Source organism: Schistocerca americana, chromosome 4 (genome assembly GCF_021461395.2).
Source record: "Schistocerca americana isolate TAMUIC-IGC-003095 chromosome 4, iqSchAmer2.1, whole genome shotgun sequence".
NCBI classification, from domain to species: Eukaryota; Metazoa; Arthropoda; class Insecta; order Orthoptera; family Acrididae; genus Schistocerca; species Schistocerca americana.
This window is the reverse complement of record NC_060122.1, coordinates 282,886,538-282,913,837: the sequence shown is the minus strand read 5'-3', so window position 1 is coordinate 282,913,837 and position 27,300 is coordinate 282,886,538. Positions and strand designations below refer to the sequence as shown.

At 42.4% G+C, this 27,300-nt stretch overlaps 1 protein-coding gene across 2 annotated transcripts in view; it reads left to right on the top strand.

The window, feature by feature from the left end:
• Positions 1-833: 833 nt before the first annotated feature.
• The window catches only part of LOC124612374 (nascent polypeptide-associated complex subunit alpha, muscle-specific form-like), a 61,219-nt gene continuing 34,752 nt past the window's right edge, over positions 834-27,300 (top strand). For both annotated transcript variants that reach the window (XM_047140543.1, XM_047140542.1), the window contains exon 1: positions 834-971. The gene's annotated coding sequence lies outside the window, so the exon portion shown is untranslated. The remainder of the gene's footprint in view (positions 972-27,300) is intronic.

The following is a 27,300-nucleotide window of genomic DNA, read 5'->3' as shown; positions in this document are numbered from 1 at the left end:
TGAATTTCTTAGTAGAAATAACTGATCTGTGTGTGCGTTTGTTGCTACTAATAGAAAATAATGGTTCAAATGGCTCTGAGCACTATGGGACTTAACTTCTGAGGTCATCAGACCCTAGAACTTAGAACTAATTAAACCTAACTAACCTAAGGACATCACACACATCCATGCCCGAGGCAGGATTCGAACCTGCCACCGTAGCGGTCGCGCGGTTCCAGACTGTAGCGCCTAGAACCGCTCGGCCACTTCGGCCGGCAACACAAAATAACGTGAATATTTGTACACACTGACTTCTGCACAAAATCAGAGCGGTAATGCGATCATTGTAAATAAGTGTTGTAAAATGATTCTTTATTCAGTATTTATTATCTCATAAATCAAAATCTGCTTAAAATTTTTGTGACTCATTCCACATCCATGACGATCATTCCACTTGGGATCTGTGGAAGGCACATTAGCATACTCGCATTTGTTTCTCACTGTAAATATTTGTTGTGTATTATTATTCTTGTCCTTTTGACACGTTCTGCAGCCTGGAGGTTCTACTGACTATGGACCATTTGGAACGAAAAGTACATGTAACCTAATTTAGTCTCACAGCGGGCATTTTGTAGAGGAAGAAGAACCGCCAAACAGCTGCGGACCCAGTCGAAGCATCCGCCACGTGCAAATGTGTGAAGATTACTGCAGACAGTGTAAAGCACTATGAGGCACTCAGTTGTGTCGCAAAGCGGGACCGGCGTCGTTGGTGGCGGCGGTCCAGCTCTGGCGCTCTCCGGCCACCAATCAAGCGCAGGCGGACAATAGCATCTGGGCGCGCTCTATTCGCGTCTAGATTGTTGGCATCGCGGCCCACGCACCATCATAGGCGCCCGCGCTGCGCGCATGCGCACTGGGTGCGCCAGTCGCGTGCCACCCCGCTCCTCATTGTTCACGACGACGCCGAAGGACGAGCAGCCGCAACGCCGCAAGTAAGTCTCTGGCGACAGAAGGCCTCCGGCAGCTGCACACCTCGTGTGTTATTTTCGTACATCGTTTACAACGAGAGTATCTGTTCCACACCTTTCGACGCAGACTAAACACCGGCGATGGCCGAGTTTACACTTTTCCACATTCGAGAGTCTCTCCGTAGATCCGATAGATAAATTGACCACTTTCGAGATTCGACGTCGTATATCCAAATCAAACCGAGAACCATTGACACTCACCAGAGATACGCTAAAAATACGCAACGTAGAATGCTCATCCCATATTTGAATTTTTGCTCTTGGTGCAACAATTGGTCCATCTTACGCCAACCATTAGCAAAGAGATTCATCTGTCTTTGCTTAACGTCGAAGGACACCCGGTTTTGCAGTTCGGAGGTGTAGAGTTGAAGCAAACATTCACGTGTCCGCCATCGAGGCCCATCGAGTTGTGGCTGTTATTCTGAACTTAGGTACACTGTGATCACTTGGTTATGCCATAGAAATGAGTTCCGTATCATTCGTTTGCTATAAACGAGTCCATCCAGTTACAGGGGCTTTGCTTCTTTATCGCCACTTTTCCTGACTGTTATTTCGAACTATAGTCATGTTTCTGTTTCCTGCGCTACATTCTGGTTTATGTTTCCTACGACATATCGCGATGTCGGATATCTCGCAAAATTTTCTTTTCAAGATGCTTGTTGTGGAGTGGCTTTCGTTTGCAGACTGTTCAGTGTTTCGAAAAGTCATCAACATCTGCGCTCCTACACGGAGTCTCATTTGCATCCGTGTGCAGTGCCTTGCACAGGAAGTGCAGCTACTTACGTCTTGATTGTGCGTGTGTCTGCCAAGAAGTTAGTTGGATCTTTTCGAATTCGAATACGCACATCTCTACGCTACTATGAAACGTTACATTACAGACTCAGCGATCCATGAGCTTCTAAAAATAGCATCTTTGCAGTTTAAATCTAAGACTGAACAGTTTTTATGTGGCTCAAAATACTTAGGGATATCTTCGATTACGTATTTATCATCTTTAAACTGAAGAACAAATCTAGTTTCAAATTCAGTGTGGGGCGTGATACTTTTCGTCTGAATGGATGTATTCTCGAGCTATCGATAGACATCCTGCAGAAAAATTTGCAACATGTCACTCTCCTCCATCATGCTCCCTCACCAATGTTTTTCCTGTGTTAACCTGGCAGTGCACGCGCCTTGAAACGGGACGCACGAACGTCAAGCACGTAGCTGTTCTTTCAGACCCTTACAGATTACATCGATTTTTAATTACCATCAGACGACTATTATTGTTATCTTTTATATGTTACGACAAGATGGCTTCTTTTAACCAATTTTCAGACATTGTATTAATGTGAAGATTTCTCCGCGGTCTGACAGACCAGCTGAGTTTACTGCCGGGCTAACAAAGGAAGCAAGGTCATGGCTTAACATGCTGTCGAAGGAACACACGCTCGGACTGAAGAAACTGCTTGTCTTGGATACTTTAAATTTATTTTTCTGTGAGTATTCCCCCTGACTGCCTCGGATGATTATTGTCTAAACCTAGGCATCGATACACTTGAAGGACAGAATGGCTGTTTGTGTAACGTAAACTGCATTTTCACGTTTTCGAGTGAATGTATAACGCGGAAATTGAACACAGGCAAATCTTCCCATGACTAACATGTAAAGCCACACCGAAACCAATCTCGAGCTAGTCAGCCGCATTCCAATCTAGAAGTCCGCAGTGGCGAATGATCAAAGTTTGGAACACACGTACGTGGCTGTGCTAGCAAGGCAAGCCCAGTGTCAGCTGTTTCCTACCCACATTCATTCTAAGGAACCGTTTAAAAATCTATATACGGAACTCAACTATTGTTTTCGCAAGGTCTAACATATTCCCGCCCTTTTCGTTTGATTTGGGAGGTCTCTTGTTTGCAGATGAACCTATCTAAGTACAGCCGTAGATAACAGACTGTTTTGATTCTGAGACAAACTGTAATGTTGTCTTTAGCCCAAGATCTACATTTTTTAGTGGATCCCAATATTTCTCAGTGCTAATAACAGAATTTCGATGTCAGAACAGACTGAATCCTCCAAAGAACTTGAGCAGAAATTTTTTTCGGAATTGTTGATGTTGTGCAACTTGATATACATTCGTAATGGGGCAGTTCATGAGTGCATGTAAGGAGGAATGTGTTTACCGCGTAAGTATTTGTGATCTTGGAATGGTTGAGTCTTTCCCGCTCTTCGTACATTCCCCTCCTCTCTGTCTCCATCTACTGGGCGTGCACCAACCACCCGAGCTTCCTCACAATTACATTACAGTCCTTAAAACAACGTGCACTGACGTCATTTTTTTTAAAAAATCGGTCTTCTGGCTGGCTCGATGCGGCCCGCAACGAATTCCTCCGTTGTGCCAACTTCTTCATCTCTGAGTAACACTTGCACCATACGCCTTCATTTATTTGTTGGATATATTCCAGCCTCTGTCTTCCCCTGTAGTTTTTACCCTTTACAGTCCCTTCTTATACCGTGGAGTTATTTCCTGATGACTTCAAACGTGTCCTGTCGTCCTGCCCCTCCTTGTCAGTGTCTTTCATGTGTGTCCATAATTATAATACATCAGATTTTCTTGAGCTAATCATATTTTGATCAACGGTCGAAATAAAAGGTAATCATGCAAGTCGGGCAAACCTACAGCAAGAGGTTGCTGTAGCCATGAATGTGCTTGTTCCTTCGTCAGTCAGATGACGAATGCGACACGGTGTAAGGCAAGAATTCGAGCAACTACGTAAAAGATGCACCTTTACAAAAGCTACACGAACCTCCGTCGTCGCAAGCTATCTGGAGAGACCCTCACGTGAGGGAGTCTAACCGTTTAGTCATCCACTTGTCCTGAGATTCGTATCGATCAGACTGAAACTCTAAGGGCGCAAAGCTTACAGAGCTGCTAATCGAGCTTGATATCGCTTATAAGCGAAGACTTTGAACACTTTTGCACTGGAATACAGCAACCCCCTTCTCCCCCTTGAAATCCTAGATAAGGAGGAAAAACCTGTACAGAAATTATTTTTGTGTCTTGTATTGTGGTTGGTGTTTTATCACAGTTTGTTCAAATGTGTGTGAAATCTTATGGGACTTAACTGCTAAGGCCATCAGTCCCTAAGCTTACACACTACTTAACCTAAATTATCCTAAGGACAAACACACACACTCATGCCCCAGGGAGGATTCGAACCTCCGCCGACAGTTTGTTCAACGAAGATTTTTACTGATAGCGGCAAATACAATTAAGGAGTAAATGTACTGTGAAATGATTTTTTTATATTGCTCAGTGACGGCAGCAAACAGTTTCGCGTCGCTTTCGTCAGTTGTATGGCTAGAAAGAGACACGGTGGATGGCCTCACTCAAGGTCACTCAATAAAATTTTGTTGACAGATTGTCGCATTGTAATTTGTACCTATAGGTGGTAAAGAACTTGACCCGTGGTTATTTTACTGTCGCTTATAATATACTTGTGATTATTCCGGCTGAGATATGGAGAATGCTGTTATAACGAAATTAGCTGTTTGCTTAGTTTAAAATCTGAGTGTCGCAGGGCGCCAAGTTTTATACCTACTGCTAAATGCTTTAGATCGCTTTCTATGTAATTAGAAGACCACTTGCTGTGTGATCATACCAGGCGAAAACTTACTTAAGGTTTCTACAGGGTGTTTCAAAAATGACCGGTATATTTGAAACGGCAATAAAAACTAAACGAGCAGCGATAGAAATACACCGTTTGTTGCAATATGCTTGGGACAACAGTACATTTTCAGGCGGACAAACTTTCGAAATTACAGTAGTTACAATTTTCAACAACAGATGGCGCTGCAAGTGATGTGAAAGATATAGAAGACAACGCAGTCTGTGGGTGCGCCATTCTGTACGTCGTCTTTCTGCTGTAAGCGTGTGCTGTTCACAACGTGCAAGTGTGCTGTAGACAACATGGTTTATTCCTTAGAACAGAGGATTTTTCTGGTGTTGGAATTCCACCGCCTAGAACACAGTGTTGTTGCAACAAGACGAAGTTTTCAACGGAGGTTTAATGTAACCAAAGGACCGAAAAGCGATACAATAAAGGATCTGTTTGAAAAATTTCAACGGACTGGGAACGTGACGGATGAACGTGCTGGAAAGGTAGGGCGACCGCGTACGGCAACCACAGAGGGCAACGTGCAGCTAGTGCAGCAGGTGATCCAACAGCGGCCTCGGGTTTCCGTTCGCCGTGTTGCAGCTGCGGTCCAAATGACGCCAACGTCCACGTATCGTCTCATGCGCCAGAGTTTACACCTCTATCCATACAAAATTCAAACGCGGCAACCCCTCAGCGCCGCTACCATTGCTGCACGAGAGACATTCGCTAACGATACAGTGCACAGGATTGATGACGGTGATATGCATGTGGGCAGCATTTGGTTTACTGACGAAGCTTATTTTTACCTGGACGGCTTCGTCAATAAACAGAACTGGCGCATATGGGGAACCGAAAAGCCCCATGTTGCAGTCCCATCGTCCTTGCATCCTCAAAAAGTACTGGCCTGGGCCGCCATTTCGTCCAAAGGAATCATTGGCCCATTTTTCAGATCCGAAACGATTACTGCATCACGCTATCTGGACATTCTTCGTGAATTTGTGGCGGTACAAACTGCCTTAGACGACACTGCGAACACCTCGTGGTTTATGCAAGATGGTGCCCGGCCACATCGCACGGCCGACGTCTTTAATTTCCTGAATGAATATTTCGATGATCGTGTGATTGCTTTGGGCTATCCGAAACATACAGGAGGCGGCGTGGATTGGCCTCCCTATTCGCCAGACATGAACCCCTGTGACTTCTTTCTGTGGGGACACTTGAAAGACCAGGTGTACCGCCAGAATCCAGAAACAATTGAACAGCTGAAGCAGTACATCTCATCTGCATGTGAAGCCATTCCGCCAGACACGTTGTCAAAGGTTTCGGGTAATTTCATTCAGAGACTACGCCATATTATTGCTACGCATGGTGGATATGTGGAAAATATCGTACTATAAGAGTTTCCCAGACCGCAGCGCCATCTGTTGTTGAAAATTGTAACTACTGTAATTTTGAAAGTTTGTCTGCCTGAAAATGTACTGTTGTCCCAAGCATATTGCAACAAACGGTGTATTTCTATCGCTGCTCGTTTAGTTTTTATTGCCGTTTCAAATATACCGGTCATCTTTGAAACACCCTGTACATGACATGTAAAGAAAAATCAGCGATGAAAGTGATAATAATTTAACAGTGATGTACAACAACGTTGTCGTGAATTTAAATACAACGCTTTCGTTGCATGTATGTCGTGCTGAATTACCGCCACAATAAATGCAGGGTGTACACAAAGTCCGGGAACACTTAATTATTTACTGCACAAGAACTAAACATTGTACAGATGTCATACATATTGCATTTTCAAGAGAAACTCTGAAAGTTTTTTTCTTTTTTCTTTTTTTACAAACATTCGGTATGCGAACTCCGAGTGACCCGGCATACGTCAGTACGGTAATCTAATTCTTGCCATACCAGTCCCAGTCGTCGGCTGTGGCAGTCGCTTCCCGTATTCTCTCCCGGAGCTCTGCTACATCACGTGATAGAGGTGGTACATGCACCAGATCTTTAATGTGTTCCACAGAAAAAAGTCACACGGAGTGACACCTGGTGATCGCGGAGGCCATTTCATGAAACAGCTGTCCCCTTCTGTAGCACGGCCGATCCATCGATGCGGCAGCTCCGTGTTCAGGTACCCACGAACTTCACGATGAAAATGGAGTGGAGCCCCATCCTCATCAAAGATGAACGGAGAGTCCGATTGCATTTGAAACATCAGCTGTAGCAAACATTTTATGTCGAACTCCAACAACAGAAAGCTCGCTCCGCACCTGAACTCGCCATATTTGCGACTAGCCCTGACTATCGGCAAATTACCAAACTAAACTGTGGCGGTATACGTGAAGAAAACTTTCAAGTTTCTCTTCAAAATGACATACGTTTGATATCTGTACGATTTTTGGTTCTTGTGCAATAAATAATTTAAAGTGTTCCCGGACTTTATGTACACCCTGTATAAGTGAACAGACTCTATAGGCCAGAAGTAACAGGAGCATTCAAACAAAAATGTTCTTTAATTCACTCTTCAAGATACTGGAAGCTGTAGAAAGTGGATACTACACAGTCAAGGGATTTCTTACGTTTCAAGTCTTGTGCTTACATGCCATTACCAGTGGTTTGGTCTCCTGTCTGTTAGATACGAACAAAATATAGTGTCGCTCACCGTGACTTATTCAGTGGGCAGTTGTTTCTGTGTTGTAGATGATAGACATTCGGAGAGAGAGGAGGTGCACGTGCCGTTGGAATGTAATTTACCATTTGCGAGAAGCACCGTTAGTGTTTGGAGGGTGGAGGGGATCTGTTCAAATGGTTCAAATGGCTCTAAGCACTATGGGACTTAACAGCTGAGGTCATCAGTCTCCTAGAACTACTTAAACCTAACTAACATAATGACATCATTCACACCCATGCCCGAGGCAGGATTCGAACCTGCGACCGTAGCAGCAGCGCGGTTCCGGACTGAAGCGCCTAGGACCGCTCGGCCACATCGGCCGGTGGAGGGGATCTGCCCTTCACATTCCAATGCAACTGGCAGATTGCCATTAATATTACTGTGGGAAGAATCAGATTAAATATTAATAAGATAAGGCAGTTTTACGTCAATGGTAATTTTTTCTAGCATCTAACATACGGCAACAGAGTAGGACCTATTTTTGCAACCTAAGGTTAAACATAGTGTGACACAGGTGTTTGTGAGGCAACATGTATGCCAAGTTTAAACACCTTAGTACACTCACGTCGTTTATGTGAACTGGTGGTTACTTAGCAAACTGTGTCTCGAAACGTGTAGGTATATGTATACAATACTGTTTTGTCACCCACAGTAGCTGTATCATTTTTACGTTGGTATTAACGCTAGGTTCTTTGGCGTTTTCCACGTCAGGTACACATTTCAGAAACGCATAAACAAGAAAGCGTCTCTGAAACATTACTGAACTGACGTTGCATTGCAGGAATAGGAAGCTTATGGACAGTGAACTTTCCCTTTGCCCCCACTCCCGGATTTTCGATTAAGACATGAAAATCAGATTTAGAGATTCAGTGGAGGGCGTAAAGCAAAGAAGTGAATGTAATGATGCAACACGACGAGGAGAAATAAGTGGTCTAACCATTACAAACTACGGGTGCTTGAGATCGAAGAATGGAGGAAGGTTAGAACTCAACCGTTTGTTTACAGCGAACGCATAGCATTAACCGGTGGAGGAAATCGAGCGAAGAGTTCTCGAAGGTACAACCTAAAATTATCTGGGTAAACACGGAAAACCTAATTCGGGATGGGCGGACAACAATACGAACGTCACTCTTCGTTCCGCTCGCGTACGAGTCAATCACTAAATCACAGTAATTCCCCGATCGTCCAAGTGACATGCTAATATTTTAAAGGCGTTTGTAGAATATTAAACTCTTATGGTGACTTCAACGCTCGAATGGAAAGTAACTCCTCTTACTCTTCTTCGCATGTTATCACAATTCTGTGTGGATCTTGGAATTTTCAACAATTTCTCTGAATTTTCCTTCTCCAGAGCCGTTCTTCGCCATCGTGTAACTCTAAAAGTGACCCATGTTCAGACAAAATGACTTGAGATTGTTCGGCTGTTTACGTTTCCCTTACGCTTTCTGTGACAATCACCGTAGAAATAATGAAAAGTTTAATGCGGAAGATTCTTCCCATTTCATACATAGAGCGTACAGAAGGCTGACTCCCTACGTAATTTTGTACTTCATGCAGTTAAGTGTCCCCTTATGTTACCGTTGTTTTGGCACATCACACACCAAACCATAGTGTCAAAAAAAACCGTGTACAATGTATCATGCATTTTTATGTTTATGTAATTTGCAACGACGACATTGGTGTCACTTAAATCGTTGACGAGTATGGAACGTTGTTCGTATCTAATACTTTAGTAATTATAAATTTCAATGATATCCGTATGTTAAATACACCACACAGGACGATGTTGTAAAATGACGAGAATAAGAATAAGCATTTGGAAATGGCACATCACCGAAATCAGCTAGGATCATAATACAGCGAAAGTGCAAAATGAATTTTCTTTTAATAAATCTGTGGTTGTGGCACTCAATATGAAAATCTTGTTGAGATTCTACAATCTAAAAAATATTCGTCTACAGCTGTCATAACATCTGCACTGATATGCACAAATATGGAAATAAATGGAAATCAGAAGTTGATAAATTAGAATGCTCCAGCTACTTACACTTAAATGGTTCAAATGGCTCTGAGCACTATGAGACTTAACATCTGTGGTCATCAGTCCCCTAGAACTTAGAACTACTTAAACCTAACTAACCTAAGGACATCACACACATCCATTCCCGAGGCAGGATTCGAACCTGCGTCCGTAGCGGTCGCGCGGTTCCAGACTGAAGCTCCTAGAACCGCTCGGCCACATCGGCCGGCCTTACACTTAAAATTCTTTCATTATGCTGCTATCAAAGTATTGTAGAAAAGTTCATTGTCGTGAAGAAACAAGATATTAATTGTTCTTTAAATGCGAACATTTTAGGTTAGACTTTACCGTGACTATTATTGACATTAAATGAAACAACAAGTTTACTGTTACCAGTCACTGATAACGACAGGGAACAGTAAACTTGTTTCATTTAATTGTTCGTATTTTGTAATTGACGCATTATTTCATTTAGCTGGCCCGTAAGACTTGCATAATCCTTGCCAGTTTTCCTTCACCCTCCTTAACGCAATCAGTGAGAAGGGTAGTTAGGTATTTTTTAGTTAGTTACATGTTCCATAAAGCATCCGAACGATTCTTTCATCGAAATGATGTGGAACGAGTAATTTTACAGGATATGTATACGTGGCTAGTGTTAACATTAAGGAATATTTTTTTATAGATTACCAGCTTTTAAACAAAAATTCGTCCTTGGAACAGAAGGAGTTGTTCAGAATAAATGATTTTACGTTAGACTTAAAACTTGCTTTGCTACGTGTCAAAACATTTTATGTTACTGGACAAATATTCACAAATATTTGTTGTTGCATATTGAACTCCTTTCCGAGCCACTGACATTTTAATAACAGGTAATCAAGGTCATTTTTTCCTCCAGTGTTGTAGGGATGGGTATCACTGGTCGTCTCAGATTGAGGTGGATTATTATTTATGACGATTTTTATTAGCGAATATACAAACTGTAATCGTGAAGTTAAAATGGTTTACTTCTTGCTTGGGTATCTACATGACGACAGCAGGTTAACAACACGCATTACTTTTATTGCTCGCATTTGTACACTCGATACTTTCTTTCTAAAGTGATGAGTTACCCCAGAAAATCAATCTGTTAGACGATACGCCTGTTCACATTATTTTCATTCCATACCCAAGCAGACAGAACGATTTTGGTTGTTTTCTTCCACATCCGAACCAGTGGGGAGTGGAACAATTACCATATTGGGAATGCATATCTACAGGCAGGACAATATTCGAAGGAATCACTCCGGACACTCTGTGAGAGTGATTATGCCAGCAGTTTTGCCGTTATAAGTGTGTTAGACATTAAATACGAAATTGTCTTCCCATAGTTCTTATCGAAGGGATGCAGGGAGTCCAGTCGCTGTAGTTCACTTGGATGAGAATCGTCTGAAGCTGCCACTCCTGTGCAACCATTCCGAGTTTCACCTGATGTTATCGAGGTCTCGCAGAAGTGTGCTGAGGATGGCATCACCTCATGTTCATCATCAGCTGTTTCAGTCACTGGGGGCCTTCGACTATTTCCGATCCTGGACAAGTTCCAGAGAATTTCAAAAGACAGAGCGCTATTGTTACAGTGTTTCACCGCCGTGTTCGTTGGGATAAATATTTCCCTACCTCTGAAAACATTGCCTAATGTTTTATATATGTGGTTGAAATGTATGTCAGACGTCAAGGGAAAAGTCGCTTCTGTTTCGGACTGGTAGTATTTTCTTCTGTACTTGAACCTAAAGAGAAGCGCCTAAATAGCGGCAATATCGAAGTATTATTTTCATAACAACAGTGTTCATTGTTATCGGCCAGTGTGGAGTCCTCATCCAGCGGAACGATTTCATCAAAATGCGTAATGTTTTACTGAGGGTTGAAGTAAATCGGAATGAAATTCTAGGATGATGTTGCACAATTATTGGGCCTCAAATCATCACTTTCTTGAAGTCTGCCGGCAGTTTATTACAAACGCCTGTACGGCAATACAGAACCCCACTTTCACCCCTAGAAAAAGGTAAATGCAATACGGAAGTTATTCTTTTGCTTGGTGTTGTGGCGATCCAAATCAAGGTTCATCTGTAAATTATTTTTATTTCGAAAATCACTGGTAATATGCCATGTTTCACAAGTATTAATACGATTCGAACAGAAACATGAACAAATTAAACGTAATTGCCAGAGAAAGCTACTCTTACGAAAATTTGGTACACGGAAGGGATCTGTTTGTAACTTAGGAAAGCAAGAGTCCTGTGCTTCGAAAAGGATTCATAGCTGATGGGACCAAAAGAGCTACTGAACATATACAAATTTAGTTAATGTTTGTGTAATCTGAATCCCACTTGAGCAGGTATTAAGTAAAATACGATTTAACTTGTAGCGACAGCTGTCACAAATAACAACTGAGAAAGTGGCTTGTTATAGGCAGTACTATATCTTACCGATGAATGTGTCACTTACTGCAATTAATTATTGAGCCTTGCTCGTCAGTGCGATTTTGGATATAACATCTTAGGGAACCCTGTAATGCTAGGAAATATTTGCTATAGCAATAAGTAGCTACTGTTTTGAATGTTTCGTTTTATATTTTACTCTTCTTCGGCAATAGGTTTTCGATGTGAATGGAATTATGGTGTGGAATGTGCCCTGCTTAATTTTATTTTTTGTAAATAATTGGTTTTCGAACTATATAGAAACGTCGACGTGAATAGGGTGCACTGAGCAGATGAGCGACGCCAAGTAACACAGCGATTCTAAGTTACATTTTCATCCTGTTGGCAGTGCTTATTAGTGAATGGCCTTTCTTGCCATTTCGTCCGCGCAGAATGCGAACTCCACCATGAGCATTACTTCACTCTTCTCGCAGATTTCCCTGAGGTAATGCCGTGTCTGTCGCGTAATATCAGTCTGCATTGTGTTGTTGTTGGTTATAATAACATTTATTCTTTTTTTTCTTTAATTTATTCCGTGGGGACTTGTCTTTCCATACCATCAGGCTTCCCCTATCCGAACTTGCTCCGTCTATAGTGGCCTCGGCGTAGATGGGTTCTATTCGCTAGTCTCTCTTGCTTCCTTCAATTGAACTAGAAGTTAGATGTCGATGGGATCATATTCTCCATTGGTCCTTCATGACGTCGGAAAAAATACTGAAAAATTATGGTCCCCTGAATGCAGCGCTTAATTTCTAAGCTTTTAGGTGCCGGAAAGCACCTCTTTCACCACACAACGCCCCTTACCCTCTCCCTCCCCCCTCACAAACGGCCATAAAAATCAAACATTTAGAGTTTTAAAACTTGTGATGAAACTTACAATGAATAATCAGTTTTTACAAAATAATGTTCTGAAATAGAGGTTTGTGAAAGATAAATTTATTATAATCAAAACAATAAAACCACATGATTTGATATAAACTACAGGTGCCATCGTTGGCCCCCATAGCAGTGTCACTTTGCTCTCTAGTTCTGCTCCTGTTTTCAACTGCTACCAGCCAGAACGTTCAATCAGTTGCGTCATTGTAGCTGCTCGGTTAACCTAGGTGTCCACAGGGACGGAGGGTGTGGGAGGTTGGGGGGGGGGGGGAATCAGGAGGGTGTACTCGCCTCCTCTTGGAATCTCGGGCAAGCTTTTTATTCATTACGGAATTCTCACACTTTCTAGGAATGCTTATCAGCAACTCTACCGAACTGTAGATTTAGCACTGCTAGCCTGACAGGAAGTACTGTGACTTTAGCAATCACTATAGATATTGGATCTTTTTGTTTGCAACATTGTGAGATAAGAATATTTGAGAAATTAAGAGCTAATACAGGGGCTTACCTACAACCATTCTTCCCATTCGGCAGTGAACAGGGAAGTGGAGATCAGTTAGTGGTATCAGAATTGCCCTGCGCTACACACCGTCAGATCACTTGCGGAGTGTCCGCCTCCGTAGCGCAGCCGTAGCGTTACCGCCTGCCACGCAAGGGGGCCCGGGTTCGATTCCCGGCAGGGGACTGATTGTTGTGTGTCCTTCATCATCATTGATACGCAAGTCGCCGAAGTGGCGTCAACTAAAAAGACTTGCAACGCGCGGCCGAATCCCGAAGGGGATATCCCGCCAATAAACGCCATACTTTCATTTCACTTGCGGAGTAGTGATGTCAAAGTAGATGTAGACGTTCATGGGAAATTATGCCGGTCATAGGCTTCCTCGGTGAGCGGGCTGGGCAAGAGGGGCATTATTCACTACAGAATTGTCATTTCTGTGCTTTCACGAAACCTCTTCTTTAGCCAGCTATAGCGTTATGTGACTGGCTGATCGCTGTGCTATGGCAATTAACACCTTCTCTTTGTAAAATATAACACCAAACATTCGATATGGAGCTGTGTCTCTTACTCTTGTAGGTCACTCTCTGCTCTGCTTTCCATAACAATGAGCACTACGCTGTTGGGCAGATCAAAGGAAGGCCGTAAGAGCCGCTGTTGTGTGGCGTTCCGACTTCTTTTATTGCCTTTTTCGAAGTATTGTTGTCAAGAAGACTGCGAACCGTTTCCAAACTGTTGTGGAATCACAGTCTTCTTCTAACGTGATCAACAACGACTAAATTCAGAGATTCCTGGAGCACTGTTTAGTTTCACAGAATGCCATGTGCGGTACCGCGACTGCATTCCGCTGTTAATTAACGTGTGTTCTTTACGCATTACCATTTTTTCGAGGAAGATTAGTCAAAGTCTCTTTATAATTGGTTATTTCTGCTTATAACCAACAGTATTCTCACTCCTGATTATTTCCCACTCCAGACTTTACACATTCTTTATTAATAAACATTATTGCAATAGGAATAATATAGGTTTTGTAAATATTTGGCTGCTTTATCTCCTACTTATTGTCCGTTTTGTTGGATCCATGTTAAATATAATCGTAAAAGGATGTAATTTTAGATCATCAACTTCAAAAATGCGTCACATCTATAATCACATTATTTACCTCTCAAGTCAAAATCTCAACATATACTAATCGCACAGGAATGAATGTGGTATCGTTAGAAAGGTTAACTAGCTTTTGACATTTTATAACATATACCATTTTGTTTGTTTTAAAGTACTTAATAACATGATAAACTGCATAGTGTACACAGCATTGTCATCGATAATAACCGTGACCACAAACTCTATCCCTTGGAGAAAATGAAGAACAAAAAGTACACGAATATCTCATTCTTACGTCAAGTATCGTTTATACAGATGTATTGCAGTCCCCTGTAAAGAATTTTGTTCAACATTATATGCATGGAAATGTATACACAAGCATGTATCATAAATTAATGATTATTATTTCACATTGTTCGGTTCATTTTTAAAAATTCTTCCTCTTCATTACCGCAACTACCGTTATCCGAACGGCTACACTTGTTCCAAATACGAGCGTTATTTACGACTATAAAATTGTGAAAGTTTCGCGCGTGTCCCCTTTATACAATTAATGCTTATCTGATTGACACGGGAAAACGTAATACCATCTGACCAAGCATGCCTTTTCAATTGACAGGAAGACAGTTGCCTATTAAAACTGCATTTGCGATCACTATAAACGAAAAGCAAGCGGGAGGGCAAAACATTCTGACGCCAAATATCGTTTACACGAAGGTATTGTAATGCTCTGTAAAGAATTTTGTTCAGCATTGTGTGCATGGAAATGTATATACAATCACAGACCTCTCTGTTGGTAGTGCTGACACATTGGTTCACCAGTTTGGTACTCAAAAGTATGTGCCCGCTGGGTACTTCGCAGCCTAATAGAAGACCATAAAGAGCTACCAAAGACCGTCTGTGCGGAACTGCTTGCGCGTTACAAGGCTAATAGTGACAGTTTTTTGTTGTAACATCGCCACACGCGGTGAAACACGGGCTCAACGCTTCAAACCGGAAACAAAATGGCAATCCATGGAGTGGCGCCACACACCTCTTCTCCGGAGAAAAAGTTCAAAGCCGCAGTAATGTCATGTCGATGGTCTTCTGGGACTCTGAAGAGTTTTATGTCCTCCCTTGGTGCAACGATCAACTGTGTTTGTGAATTCCTAAGCGACCAAACTGCTGAGGAGGTCATCGGTCCTTAGACTTACACACTACTTAAACTAACTAACGTACGCTAAGAACAACACACACACCCATGCCCGAGGAAGGACTCTAACCTTCGGAGGGAGGGGCCGCCAGTGAACGGTGATATGTTGAAAAATAGGGTTTTGTAGCCAAAAGAGTGGAGAATACTATGATGTATAGGAATACCGAATAAAACCAACCTCCTTTCAGAATGAAAATGTGTTGTGTTACTTATTGAACGCCACTGGTTGTAGTTACAATGGTGATCAGACGTAACTCCGCCTTATGAACAAACAGGACAAGAAATTGGTGACTTCTGAGAGACATCACGCTAATCGTGTGACACCGACTCCAGCGACGTGCAAGTCGCAGAAGTGGCGTCTAATAGAAAGACTTGGACGGGGCGCCCGAAACCCAAAACGGGGTCTTCCGACCAATAATTTCATACGATCATTTTATTTAACCGCCTACAGCCTTGGTAATGATCACAATTCTTCGAGGAGCAGCGTCCAAAATTTTTTTCAGGGATGCCAGATTCAGCTGAACCATTCGTTGATGATTAGGTCCCCTTAGAACTACCATTCGCTGTTCCAAACAGGCTCGGACAGTTTCTGGGGGATTAAGATCGGGTGATTTAGCGAGGAGCGATAGGTTGGCTCAGTGCACTGGGTCAATGAGAGTGTTGGAATAAATACTCTGGGTCATGTTTGCTCTAACCGCAATTATTAGGACCAGGTCATGGAACGACAATATCCCAGAAGCATCAAAGAACCACCCCCAGCCATAAGTGAGCGCTGCTTGTTAAACGCCTCAATGGGCTACCGTGGTACTCGACGCCTCGCATCATTTGAGAAGAGGTAAAATCTCGACACGTCGGAGCGCGCTACACACCTCGAGTTTTCCATTGCCCAGCTTCTGTGTTGTTTGGCCTATCGAAGGCGTACTGCTTCATGTGCTGCTGTCAACAAGTGCCTTTTGGGAGGTACCCGACTACAAACTCACATTGCATTCACAATATTCGCTCGGAAACTGCAGGAGATGGCCCTTTATTCACTGCACTGACAGCTGCGATTCTTGTCGAATGTGAAACCGGTTACTGAAAAGGCTCGACTCCGGTTACTGAATCTCTTTACGACCACTGTTCTTGTTACTGCGATTAGTACTCCACCACTTCGAAGCACGTTGGATAATTGGGCAACTTCACACACGGTGTGGTCATCAAAACACGATCGCTCTTTTCTGCCATCGTGCTGTGTGTCCACGTCGATCGATTTCCCTGTACTGATTCCATCCCACCGACTGCCACAAACATGGGGTGATAAAAATGTAACGGCATTTTTTAAAGAATCTTTATTTAATCATCAATATCAACTCTGTCCCCTTTAATCCACCACAGATATAACATACCTGTGCGAGCGCTTTTTCCAGTCTTGGAAGCATTTCTGGGACTCACTTTTCGTTGTGGCGTTTAGCTCCTTCAGTGATTCTGTTTTTAATTTTTTTGCCAGAACATCACGAACTAGCATTGCGGTGTGACCGGGAGCATTATCGTGATGCAGTCTCCACGAGTGATTTTGACACAATTCTGATCGTTTTCTTTGGATTCCTTCACGAAAACGGCGCATCACTTCCAGGTAGTATTCATTATTAACCGTACGACCATAAGACAGGAATTCATGATGCACTATCCCATTGTAATCGAGAAAAACAATGAGAAGAACCTTCACATGTGATCGAAATTGTCGAATTTTTTTCTGTCTTGGCTGTTCAGGTATTTTCCATTGGGATGAGTGGACCTTGGTTGCGATTTCATACTCGTATACCCTTGTTCCTTCACCTCTTATAACCTTCTTTAGAAGTCCTGGATCAATGCCGACTTCATTCAGCAATTCCTGAGCGGTGTCTAGGCGACGTCCTTTTTGGTCAAAATTCAATAATTTGGGAACAAACTTTGCTGCTACAGTTTCATGCCAAAAACATCCATAAAAAAACTGCTTGGCATGAGGCAAAGGATAGGCCAACATCACAGCAATCTCTCTGATAGTGATTCGGCAATTTTCCAGCACCGTTTTCTTTGGTTCGTCCACCTTGTCGTCAGTAAGTGATGTGCTAGGCCATTCAGGGCGGCCGTCGTCTTCAACGTCTTCTCGACCCTCTTTTAAAAGTTTATACCACTGGTAAACTCTTGTCTTATTTGTAGTAGATCCTCCAAAAGACACAGTCAACGTTCCGAATATGGTGATGCACTTTATTCCATTTTTCAAGCAAATTTTTTGATCCATGTTCTTTGAAAGTAAAAATTCTCCGAGCCATCGAAAACACGTGTAACCTTTTCGACAGTCAACAATAAACTGATTATTAACAACACCGAAAAATGTACACATTACATCAGGAACATGTTTACCAAGGAGATTTTTTTTTTTTCAAAATAGGTTGTATAAACGCCTGCGAAATTAAAAACTTCCCGTTACTTTTTGATCACACCTCGTACATAACACTTCAATTCCATGACTTACGCCATCGATGGGAGTTCAGTGACCGCCTGGTACCATATCCGTACCATCTATCGCGCTCCAAATTGATCATTGTGGTTTTTTAATGGAATGACTAATACATTGTCCAGTGATTTTATATGTAACAAAGCCCACAACTTTACATTCAAGTCCAAGACTGCAATGTTATCAACATCCAACCGAATATTTTTCCTGTAACACTTTCCCTGAAACATGCTGCACATTGCGAATGTGAGGCTATAAGTAACATCATTTAACTCGCATTAGCGCAGAGGATGCAGTAGAGACATTATCGTAGTACCTCAATGTACACGAGAGGTTCACCACCATCCAGGTGGCATCTGAAAAGTCCCCAAGTCGATCAGTGTATGTCATGTAGCAGGCATCAGTGTCGTGTCTCTCTAACTACTCTACACTCGTAGAAATATTGTCTCCGGGTGGAAATAACTACGGAAAAAAATAATTCTCGCCATCATACGCATGGACCGTTGCCCGAAGCGGAAGGACTGAAATCCACGAACCTCGATAATCCTTCTATACAAATATAGTTCCGACATTATGAAGGATGCTTGACGAAATGGAGATTGAGTAGTAGGGCGCGGATATTTTGCTGCCCAGGGAAGTGATTAGAGCAACGTGCCTGTTGAGACTGCGGTTCACCGATCAGAATGAGGTGTGAGAATGACACGTTATAAGATCGGTTTCCGAAAGAGAGAGGTTTCTCCTACATCGTACGCCGTGTGTAACTAAGCTTTACCCAAGACAAGCAGGGTAAGCTCTGAGTCTCTTGCATGTACATGTAGCACGAAAGATACGTTTGGGGAAAAATATCTGACTGAAGTGTCGATTGGAAAACTGAGATACACAAAACCCCATTATATTTTATTTTTTTGGATGTAGTGCTTTACAAGTAATATTTTAGAATCATCCAGCACTGCTACTGAAGTAAATATTTGTTATTTGTTCATCACATACCACAATATTGCATACATCAGCCAATATCGCAACGAATCTCACAATGACGTGAAAAATAAAATAAAAAGTCATCGTGTGTCACTGAAACTGTCGTGAGTAGTAAAATGCGTTAGTACAGTCAACAGTAAAATAACGTGGTATAGTTAAGTAATTTTCGTACATTTCCTATATTCAGGTTCCATCCACCTGCGTTCAGTGCACTCTGCAGTCTGCACACTGAAGTTTTTATGGAATCTGAATGTGGCTATATAAGAAGATTACTTAACCATACTAATGCATTTTACTGTTGACTACACTAACGCATATTTTTTTACGCCACAGTGCCATTGTATATTGTATGTATCAAACAGGGGACCTAGAAACGACGGAGAGTCTTTGTCCCGCCGTAGCCCTCAGTGATTCACAACCACATAACAGTCCACAGCAGTCGACCCACATCACCGCTGCCCCACACCGAACCCAGGGTTATTGTTCGGTTCGGCCACCAGTGATTGTCGCACTTCAAGGAGACTACGTGTGAGCCCCCCTCTCCTCTTCCCCGTTCTTCCCCTCGCAGTCCGCTTCTGTTGCTCTCCCCTCCCCCTTCCATCCCCTTTTTCATCACCCCCCCCCCCCCTCCTGCTCTTCTCCTCAGGAAAGCTCCAAGGTTGCACACAGTCGACGCCTGGTAGAGAATAGTGGCGCTTCATTCATAGCACTCCTTCACGCCGCGAGGCGGGCAACTTCCCTAGACATTAAAACTATAGCTGTACCGCGACTCGACCCCACAATCCAGTCCTTCGCCGGAAATACTCTTACCGAGTGTACAATGCAGGCACGACCCTCGAACCTCTTTACAGCTGCAATAACCTTTTGGCTCAGCACTTATTCTCTGTGTACTGTCTCCAAGAGCTGCTATTGCAACGATGCAGGAAAGCATCTCCAGAGTTTGGTTCGTGTCTTGACAACTGTGTCGGCTAGAGCAATATTCGGAAAACCAGTACAAGGAATCGATTCCCATTCCGCCATGTGGTTTGCCACGAATGTTCTGTTTATGGGTTCTGGCCTCTGTTCTGCCCTGAGAACATGCACTATCTTTAGACTTGTGATTACCGATATAGTTGAACGCAAGAACGCCGTCGCATTGTGTGGTTCGACTAACACCGCTTCAATCGTGGTACACAAGGCACTCGCATTAAGTTTTCCGCCGTAACGTGCGTGAGCGTATTATGTGTTGACACGATTTATTATCGTTTGTGAATCAGATAGTACTCCTTATAAACTTTAATATTGTTCCTTGTAAGGAGAGAGTACAGACTTGGGTCCAGAATATTCTTCGGCCTACTTTTCGCCGTTTCTGTGTTGTATACTCAGTACCATTGTGCAGTTCTGTAACGCCCGTAACATCATAGTTCGTCACACCAACAAAACAGTACGGGGTGAATTCGATTTCATAGTGTAAGAGAACTACAGTTATGCCACCTAGTGAACAAATTTGTGACGTAGTAGGATGTCCTTGAACCGCAAGCCATCGTGAGATTTACGTGTCTAGTTGTAGAACGAATGCTGGAATGTGCTTTAGGATACTATTCATATTCTGAGCAGTGGAACGACTGATTGCTGCACATCGTCGACAACAGAGGGCCTTATTTATTTATTTAGCACATGGCGAATCCACAAAGTAAGACTGAGTACCACAGTGCTTCACTAGGCATCGTCCTCCTGTTGGAGGTGGTACGTCGTTTCCTTCGCCCAACCTTTAAAGTAACTTACCCCAGCCTGATTTTTTTTATTTAATTATTTCGGGCCTTCATACCACCTCTTCTAGTTCCTCCTTTCGCTTTCCAGTTATACCGTCATCGGCGAGCTTCATCGCTACATTTTATAAAAATATCCGGTATTATCTGTCAGTACTTTACAATTGTGTGTTCTCCTTTAGAAATTGGAGTAATAAAGAAAAAGGATACGTCCACTGATAAAATTATAATCCTTCTTCTGATTGCATTTAAGTTTCCGCTTCACAGGGAATAAATTTTAAAAAGTTCTATACCATAAAGGCAAATAATATTTTCTAAAGCGGAAAAAATTTAAAGGAAGGTAAATGTAAAATTAACTTCCCCTTGACGAGCTGAATTGTATATCTCCACTTTTTGTGAGAAACTTAGTGCAAATGATTAAAATATTTGAAGAATGATGACTGTAAATGATAACTTCGTATTCCAGCGTAAGTGTAAATCCCAATTAACACTCTTTTGTCGTTATGTTGTTAACCTAAAATGTCTTTTGCAGTTAGGTGTGCTTTACGTATGTATTGTATTTGATACTTCTCGTTATTCTTGGTTCCACATAACTGTGTAAAAGTGTGAGTTGTGTATTGTTCCTAGTTTCGGATTCTGTAGTATTTTCCATCGTTCTTTCCTTGGATAGTTATGAAAACTTTTAATTTTTGTTTCATTAAATTTGGCAGTTCCTTTCGTGAGACAGATTGTTTGTGTCATTTTCCGTCAGCTAATGCCGGTCGCTGTGGCCGAGAGATTCTAGGCGGTTCAGTCCGAAACCGCGCCGCTGCTACGGTCGCAGGTTCGACTCCTGCCTCGGGCGTGGATGCGTGTGGTGCCCTTAGGTTGGTTAGGTTTAAGTAGTTCTAAGTCTAGGGGGCTGATGACATTAGATGTTAAGTCCCATAGTGCTCAGAGCCATTTGAACCATCAGCTAATCATTACTTCCTATTGTACTGTCGAAGTTAGGCTTCGTTCTGTGGGTGCATTGGGTCATCTGCCCAGGATACAATGTTTTGCCCCCAAGCCTTTATTTGGAGCTCATGGAATTATTTGTCACGCAATATAGAGATAGGAGCGAATTCATTGGCCTTCTTTTCCCTTTTACGGTGTTTGATATTTGATACAGGAGTTTGGATTCTTGTCGGCTTCCTCGCTGCTTGCCGGATGTGTTATAAACAGGGTTCTGGTTAGTACTTTCGCAAAGAAGATAATTGAAGTCTGTCGCACTGTAGAAGCGGTCTTGTTAGTGGGCCCACTTTCCACGGATTTTTCCAGCATAGTGCCTTCATCTGCCATAGATACTTGGTAGCATTTGCGTTGTGCGTATTCAGTATAGCTATTTCCACCTTTTTTCAATTGTTCATTACTTTCACCTCTCTTGCACTTCCAAAGGTGCATTCTGATGTTTCTCATCTCGTATGTTATCAGTGACGATGATAGCATCTTCCATTGATTTATTTTTATAGTTTTCTATGGCTTTGAGCACTATGGGACTTAACATCTGAGGTCATCAGTCCCCTAGAACTTAGAACTACTTCAACCTAACTAACCTAAGGACATCACACACAGCCATGCCCGAAGCAGGATTCGAACCTGCGACCGTAGCGGTCGCGCGGTTCCAAACTGCAGCGCCTAGAACCGCATGGTCACTCCGGCCGGCTATACTTTTCTTTGATGCGCTCCATTCCGTTCCCATGCTGTGCAATGATAGCTTCATTAATACCTGCTTCCATTTCCATATGCTCTTCCAGTTCACACTTCTACTTCCAGGCCCCGACTTACCCATAGAGGGCCCTGCCCGCTCTAACGGAACAGTTACGGATCTCATTACTGCTGGTTGACTGTTTCCAATAGGAAATTGTCCAGGGCGTCTACGCTCACAATGATCAAGTGACCTGCATATGGAGCAGGTGCGGGGTTTGTTCCATACACAACGTATGCCCTGTGGTCGCATACAGCCACAAAAGAGGCTATGTGCCTTTATATTTTTACTTTTGCTATTCATTTGCCATTGAAATTGCCATGCCAAAAGTTTTCAGACCACACTAATTCCCTGATACCGTTGGTTGATCTTTTCGAGCGCCAATATGAACGGCAAATTACAGACTCTCCCAGATCGCAATCCAATACCTGTGTAAGTTACTGAAGCTGTACTGACTGATCTATCATTATGCTTCAGTTTTACGCTACCACCGGTGTTTCTGACTATTCTTTCACAATTTTCGTTATTTATTTATTTAGTACTCATACAATTCACAGCATTGTGTTAGTTTGAATAGCTATGGCTTGCTGATCAAGCAACTGCACATCATCATTCATCCATTTCCGAATACCGAGAGGCGGTAGATTTTTCGGTGTTCCTTATGGAACTAATATCAAGGTGTCTCTCCTCGAGAAAGATAACGTTACAGTTCTCTTGACACTTCCTCGAGCACAAACGACACACTGCCGTAAACATGGACTCCACACAGCAGAAGCGTTACTTTCGCACCTCATGACGTCTCAATTGTGCCAGACTTACGTGAAGATGTAAATCGATGGTACCTGGGAAAAACAGACAAAACAAAGAGTGAAAGCATCTTACATGTATGGTACTTAGTTTGTGATACTGAACATAATTTCTCAATCTAGTCAACAGCACACAATGTCAGTGTCGAAAAGTCCTTTGCATTTAATGTAAGTGACGTTAAAGTACACTTCTCCACGAAGTGTTGGATGCTGTGAGGTGTCTCACCGCAACTGCACAATGTGCCGGGAATACTTTGTTCCCATTTGTAAAGAAAGTCCTTGTACACTCCGCGATTTGTGCAGAATCTATCATCTGTCTTCCACGTTCATCGGGGAAATCAAAAACTGATTCTTTACTGCGGGTGTTTAGGTAGGTTTGCTCTGATGTTGTGCTTGCTTGATGTATATTTGTTCCCATTTAAGGTGTATATAAAAACCTTCTTCAAGGAGCTCTGCAGCAATTTTTATCGCTCGTTGAGTTTGAGCCTGTCATATGTAAACATTTGGATCATTGCCATTTGCGAAAAACGCTGAGTTATCCAGTATCTTTTTACACTCCTCTAACAAAGCTTCCTGTCTTCTTGAGTTCAGTGTACAGATATGGCTTAGTGTAGCTTTTAGAGGCCAGTACTGTAGGGTACATGCCTGCGCATTGCGGAAATGGCGGTTATCTGGAATAATATTGACTTTGCGGATACAAGCCTGGATCGATATGAATATCTGCGGATGCTCGCAATAATTATTACTTTGTGATCAGTGTTAAAGGACACTGCCCTCTTACGATTTTCACATAATTGAATTACAAGGACAATATATTAACGTTTCTCTTAAAAATATTGACACGGGACAGTGCTTATTACACTGTATGATTAACATTACTGTGAACTAACGTATGCAAGATGTGACGACAAGTTTTAAGAAGACTTCATCTGACTTTCCTGAATTGCGGACGTTTTTCAATAAAATTCATAAATTCCGTTTCAGTAATTGCCACAGGAAGTTGTAACTTATGTGTCGTGTCAAGAGCTTGATGGGGTATGTTATTTATTTTAGAATGTGGTCATATTTGGCCTCTAGTTTCTTAATCATGAAAAAACTCTACCCGAACGGGCCATGGAGGACCAACGGTACTGACCGGCCGCCGTGTCACCCTTAGCCCACAGGCATCACTGGATGCGGATATGGAGGGGTATGTGGTCAGCACACCGCTCTCCGGGTCGTATGTCAGTTTACGAGAGTGGTTTCTTAGTCGTGGAATGTAAATTACAAGGTCCACCTTCTTCGACTCCAGCAGACAAAAATTCTTTTGTTAGGGGCAAGTCTACCATCAGAGTGCCGGTGTACTGAACACGTTAAACTGTTTTATTTCGTCATCAGTGTCCTGACTGGTTTGATAGGCCCGCCACGAATTCCTTGCCTGTGCCAACCTCTTGCAATCTAGGTCCTCAATTCTTTGCTGGATGCATTCCAATCTCTCTCTTCCCGTACGGGTTTAACCCTCTACAGCTCCCTGTAGTACCAAGATTCGCTGATTCTGCGAAGAACCTCCTCATTCCTCACCTTATCAGTCCATCTAATTTTCAACATTCTTCTGTAGCAACACATCTCAAATGTTTCGATTCTCTTTTATTCCTGTTTTCCCACAGTCCATGTTTCACAACCATACAACGTTGTGCTCCAAATTTCATTCTCAGAAATTTCTTCTCCAAATTAAGATCTGTGTGTGATACTAGTAGACGTCTCTTGTCTAGGAATGCCCTTTTTGCCAGTGCTAGTCTGCTTTTGATGTCCTCCTTGTTCCGACCGTCATAGGTTATTTTGCTGCCTAGGTAGCAAAATTCCTTAACTGCATCTAATCGTTTACAAACAGTCAATATCTTCGATTCTGGATAAGTCTAGCAGTTGCGGTTCGGAGGTGGACAGTTTTCCTTTTTTTTCTTTTTTTATCGCGCAGCCTATTATCTATAGAATATGTAGGCTATTTGATTTCGCATCTCTGTTTCGCGCCTTATGCGTATGCAGCTACGACATTTCGCGTTTGGGATGGTGCGATTTGGTTAACGACGCGATGTGAATGAGGGCGTATGGGTTCTTGTTGGTTGAATAACGTCTAAGTCGATAGTTAGCCTCGTATTTCTCCAGGAAATGCGGGACTAGTGTTGTTTACACGATACATTGCAGTTAGTCTTGATAACTGTCCTCATCGGAATCGCATAATCGAAGGTATTATCTATTTGTAACGGCTTTAACCTGTTCAGTACACCGGAACTCTGACGGCAGTGTTGCCTCTGGCAAGAGAAGTTTGGTTTGCTGTGGTCAATGAAGAAAGCCCTGTGATTCACACGCCATTATTAAAAAAAGTAGAGGCCAAGCACGACCACATTTTATAATAACATACCGCGTCAAAATCTTGATACGATCTCTAAAATAAAACTATCTGTCGCAATTACTGAAACGGAATTTATGAAATTTCTTGAATAATCTCCACAATTTTGGAAAGTCAAATTAAGTCGTCTTAAAATTTGTGTCACATCTTGAGTACTGTTAAATACTAGTCATACGGTCGTTATTAAAATGCACGTTAATTCACAACAGTATTAAATCATTTAACGTGCTTTATTTGCCAGTGTAACAAGCGCTGTGCCGTGTGCTTGTAAATATAGGTAAGACAAACGTTGATAGATTCACTAATCATTTAAGTGCATGTCAAGCAATTAGGCGAAAATCGTAATATTCTAATGTCCTTTAAAACTGAACTACAAAGTAATCATTTTTGCGAACATTCGCAAATACACCCACATCGGCCTCGGATTTTATCCGCAAAATCAGTATTAAATTTGTTACATGGCGCTTTAGGAAACGTAAAGGCGTCAGAGAGGCAATTCTGCCGTTGCGGTTGATAATGGAAGCAAGACTAACGAAAAATCAAGACACATTCATAGGATTTGTCGAGCTAAAAAAGAAGGTACTGGATAACCCCGAGTTTTCCATTAATGGTAATGGTCCAGGACACTAAACAAAACATTGGTGCTAACATCGTTTACGGAGCTTCGGTCTGCACTGCAAGTAGCGATGTCTGGAACGGATAAGCGCTGGCGCTGCCAACCGACTGGTGTTGAAGCCGCGAGCATCAAAGCGCCAAGACTGCGAGTGTGTGCCAGCAGGCGGCATCTCGTGTGTTGGCTTTGGCTCCCGTCAATATATCACTACCAGCCGGCGACTCGTGTAGGAATTCGCACCCATGTTACGTTCCACATGTTATTCGCGTAGTGCTTTTGGCGCCGTAGTTATCCACACACTGCCACCGCACAATTTTAACACTGGCCGGAATCATGTCGAAGAATATTATCGGTGTACTTTAATCATCTTGAACAACATATAGATGTTAAGAAGAAGTTTTCAATGATTCTGAAAATACCGAATTCTTGGGCTCGAAAGAACCTGAAATTTTAGAGAAGTAACATTCTCAGTTTTATCTATATGCATTTCTATAAAATTGCTTAAACTCTTCCTTTTTATTCTCCAATTTTACCATTACAATGGTATCATGCATACACAGTCGGTCACTCAGATTACAACACCATGAAGGCAGGATGTTGGTATATCACTCCGCAATATTACTGTTCGGTTTATTTAAAAAAAAAAATAGACTTTCGGGACGTGCCCATTCAGCCATCTCGATAGTGGAATATCAATTATAGCGATACGAACGTAAGGATACTTTTTTTTCACCTGCTGCTGATTTTTACCGACGCACCACCTGATTGCTTGTGGTGGGTCATTTATTGGCTCTTGGCCACTATGACTGATGTATGGGACCCGAGTGGATCTGATTAGCAGTTCCAAGTGGCGCCCATATCCTGTCATAGGGTTGCTCGTGTCCCGCCACGAGGAAGTACAAGAAGTTTCAATCAAATCAGTGAAGTCATTTTATTTATACACACATCCAAAAAAGTTATACATCACCCCAGTTCCCAGAACTCCAGTAGATAAACGTTGACTGTGGATATTGCATCACAGACACAGTCCCTTTGACTGTTCAGAGATGTCACTAAACCCGCCCAAGGATGTAAACAACCATGCTTTAGCAACGACTATTAGATGGAGGGGGGCCG